Source organism: Quercus suber, unplaced genomic scaffold (genome assembly GCF_002906115.3).
Source record: "Quercus suber isolate HL8 unplaced genomic scaffold, Cork oak 2.0 scaffold_259, whole genome shotgun sequence".
NCBI lineage: Eukaryota > Viridiplantae > Streptophyta > Magnoliopsida > Fagales > Fagaceae > Quercus > Quercus suber.
In genome coordinates, this window is record NW_027069715.1 from 847,173 (window position 1) to 851,638 (window position 4,466).

General features: G+C 35.8%; 1 pseudogene; it reads right to left on the minus strand.

Moving 5' to 3' along the window:
* Window positions 1-636: 636 nt before the first annotated feature.
* LOC112040664 (G-type lectin S-receptor-like serine/threonine-protein kinase At4g03230) lies at window positions 637-3,919 on the minus strand (annotated as a pseudogene).
* Window positions 3,920-4,466: the final 547 nt, after the last annotated feature.

Below are 4,466 nucleotides of genomic sequence, written 5' to 3' on the forward strand. Positions count from 1 at the left end.
CAGGTACGTTTTCTTTGTCTCATCTGACTAATGTGTCAAGTGGATCTTATTCTTTTGAATATCAGTTACCAGTGGAGCTAAAGAAGCATATAGAATTTGTGAAAGTAATTTAATATTTCTCAGTAATTATGAAATTGGATTAGAGCTCTGTGCATATTTTTTTAGTTTTACAATGTTAGCTGTTATATTGATAGTATAATGTAAATTAATAATTTTCCTTCTGTTTGACTTTTGCTTTTCTTCTTGTCTATTAGAAGACATTAAGACTGCAACAGTTGGTATTAAGAAGAAAAGGAAGAAGACCAGTAATGCTACATGTCGTTTTTGCATTAGCGTTACCAAGCTACAAGTCGCATATCAGTATTTATTAGTTAATCAGTTACAGTTTGTTTTACACGTGTTCTCTTTGTATTGGTGGCTTATAGTTTGGATAATTCTGTTAGTTACTACTCTGATCCATGTATATAAAGACACAGCTTGTAATCTATTGGCAATATACAATACAAGATACACAATTTTCTCATTCACATTGTTTCTCTCAATTCTTCATCACCATTGTCAAAGATCACCATTGTTAAAGATCACAGCTTGCACTCTAATATTGTCTTCAAATTGTGAACTTTTATAAAGCATGCATGATCCAAAGCACAACAAACTTTATTAAGTGGATTTTGAAATGAACATAAAATGAAAATTATAACGTCTAAATAAAAGTTATGGATCATTCCATAAGCAAAGAATTTGAGTGTTTTAAACTTAAAAGTTGTGGAATTTGAAATGTTACCGGCCTTGCACAATTGAAATCGATGCATCATTCACAGAGCAAATTTCAGTCATGCTATTAATTTGGTTTTCCTTCACGACAGTTCCCACATTCAAGAAACCTGGTTGCTTGGGACAAGGTAGAGCTACACTTTCATTGCTTAGCATTGTGACAACTTCAGACATGGTAGGTCTATCTGCTGGCTACTGCTGCACTTTCTTGAACACAGAGGAGAGCTATGTTAACGTATCTGAGTGCCACATGCATAGAAGATACATCATCAAGTAGAGGATCCACCAAGTCCGATCCCCTCTCACTTGTCCATAATTCCCATGCCTTAAAGACAAGAGGAAAAAAAAGAAAAAAAAAAGAAAAGAATAATCAATTGAAAGTCAGGGGAAATTTGGTCAGGGTTCTAAGGTATTTAGACCAAGGAATTTATAATTTATGTAACCGGCACATGTGTAAGTAACCTCTTTCATATGTAACCATTACACATAATCGTATAATACCCTCTCGAAAGCAAGGGACTTCATACGTATGGCACATTTTTCCCCCTAAGGATTACTAGATAGTTTTCATTTCATTAATAGTGATTAAATATTTTTTTCAGCAAATCCCAACTAAAAAACCAGAATTTAAAAGTGATTAGAAGTTTTTACAAGTGAAAGTGCAAATAGGATACTTACATATCCAAGAAGATGGCGAGAGTCGGTTAGATAAAAACTAGTGTTCTTTTGACCACTCACAATCTCTAACAATAAGATGCCAAAGCTAAAAACATCCGATTTGATCAAGAAAAGGCCTTCTAGAGCATATTCAGGGGACATATAGCCACTAGAAACCATTATCAAGTAAAAAGAATTAGTAGTTTCAATTTTTTTTTTTAAATGTATGGGCACATGAATACATTCATGTTTGTTACTATGATTCAGAAGTTTTTTTTTTTATTTTTTTTTATTTAACTTACTAAGTGCCAACAATCCTATTGGTATTTGCTTGAGAGTCGTTTTCTCTAAATATTCTTGTCATTCCAAAATTTGATATTTTTGGATTCATGTCACTATCCAACAAAATATTACTGGCCTTAAGGTCTCTATGAATAATCCTGAACCGGGAATATTGATGAAGATAAAGAAGCCCTTGAGCAACTCCTTCAATGACTCGGAGTCGTGTTCCCCAATCTAAAATCTAGCGCTGTTTTGGATCTGATTTACATAAAATGAGTAAATTGCAATGCACAATTAGTAGCACACGTTCAAAGGACAATAGCACAAAACACAATTTTATAAAAACTTCAAAATAGGAGAAACTACAAACCAAAAAGGAAGAAATCCAAGCTTTTGTTGGACAAATACTCATAAACAAGTATCTTTTCATCCCGTTCAATGCAGCAGCCCAAAAGTCTGACAAGATTCTTGTGTTGGAGCTTGGCGATGAGCATTGCCTCATTTTTTAGTTCCTCCCAACCTTGCCCAGATCTTTTTGAAAGCCTTTTCACAGCCACCTCAACCCCTTTCTGTAAAATTCCCTGAAATTCTTGTGCTTAAACTTAATTAGTTCAATTACTACTAGAGAGAATATTAGCTCACTTAAATCTGAAGAGATATACTTTGTAGGCTTTAATATCATAGTCAGAAACAAAACTGGCATGTGCCTGTTTGTGCTTGTTAACACTTATTAAGATGGCAAAGTCTAGTCTTTTACGTACACTCCCCTAAGCATTGCGTTTAAGGATATTGAACCATACCTAGCTAATAACTAATTACTAACAAGTCTTCAAATTTCTTACCTAGCTTGACCAAATCCGAAGTAGCAAGTTTCAGATAGAAATCAATTCCGTTTGTGTCATCGGCTGAGTGTTGTTTCAGGTTCAATAGAGCACCATGCCATACTAAGCATTGAAACTTGGGATCTCGCGGTTTGTAATAATAAAGCATAAGCAACACAAGAACAGTTGTTCAAGCAAGCCGATTGGCAGTCAGTAGGATTGGCTGTCTCCCGATGCTGCGGATTATCAGGCCAATCAACTATTGACATGCGAAAAAACCCATCTTTCTGAACATCAATATTCTTAGTGCATTGCAGAACAGTTTCCCTTACACAGCCAGTATTGGACGAGTTCCCTTTACTCCAAGAATCGGCAGAAACAGGTCTAAAACCTGTCGAACAGCCACATCGTACTTCAGCAGTTTCACTGCATATGCTAAAAGCTCCACATAAAGCATAATCCCCACACCTAGATGACTGTAACGAATGCCACCTTTGATCATCTTCTGACCACGACTGCAGTTTAAGCTGTCCGTACACATCCACCACCATTTTTGAAATTCCAGTAGTGTAATTAATAGGCCAAGAAATACCGTACCCGTTCCAATTACTGTCGGATAAAACCCCAAAAGCATAGATTGAACTAGTCCAGTATACATTAGACCCATTCCTTATAGTTAGCTGATCCTTTGAAGAACTCAGCTGTAGGGAGAAAAGACCAGGAGCTGGGTCTTCTGTACTTTTCCATGATGTTGCCACAAAATCTAATTCAAGTATCATTCCGGGAAAAATAGTATCAGTAGGATAGTCAAAGCTTTGCCACAAAACCTCCAAGACCTTGTTTGTGACTATCAGATTACCTGTATCCAATAGCATGGCATAGGTACCGTTTCCAGCTGAAGTGTTGGCCATCATGTATGTCATTCTGCCATCGGATATTACAAGATTTCCATCCGAATTAAGACAAAGAGCTGCAGAGGAATTTGGGAATGGGTACTCTCTGTTTGCAACCCAAACAACATTCTGCTCGGAAACTTTCTTGAATCGTATTCCCAAGTAATACTTTGTTGAATTTCCTGGAGTGAAGAAACCAAGTTCGAAGATTCCATTAGTGGATACAATGGTCTCGGAGGTATTCAGGGAATGGCCAGGTTGGATGGTATTTGTGACAGTATCATTGGTGGTAGTGTTGGTGGACTGAAAACGAATGCAGAAAAGAAGCAGGAAAGCAATAAGAGGTGAAATTCTACAAATCATGTTTGTGTCAGGCAGTTATGCCAATTTGCAATTTGCAGTGCAACCAGGAAGGAGACTCTAAAGTCATGTTGTTCGATTGAGGACGGAGACTTAGGTCAACCATGATACAACTTTCAGCGGTGTTTTTCGTCCGCTCATTAAAACAATGGAATTTTTAACTGGACCCATCACCATGATGGTACAATTCTAGATTTTTCAGGAATATCATTTTTTGTTTGAATGAGTCAGTTTTAAATTTAAGCTGTACTTTTTAATTTTGTACTACTTTTTAAAATTTTATTTATTTTTGAAGTTTTCAACATACAAATATATTTTAGCATTTTTTTTAAAAAATATTTTGGAGAAACTTATCAAGGTCATGATAAACAGAAATTAAGTAAAAAGCAGTTTGAACAAGCAGTCATTGAACAAGAACAATCAGAACAAGGTTCAGTAGTTGAATGTTCTAGCTGCAGAATCAATAGAATAAAGGAAATACAAAAACGACAGTAGTTTAATTCAGTTCTCCTTACTTTGTACAGAAACGACTTACAGTTTAGTTCATTGTAATTTTCCTTTAGTGTTGACACGTGCCTCACGTGCTTGAGTTAGTAAGATTTTCTGTTTTGTTTGTTAAGTTAGTTGCACAACTTTTAGCTTCTCTGAGTTGTACTCGAGTTGTATATAAACTTCTCTT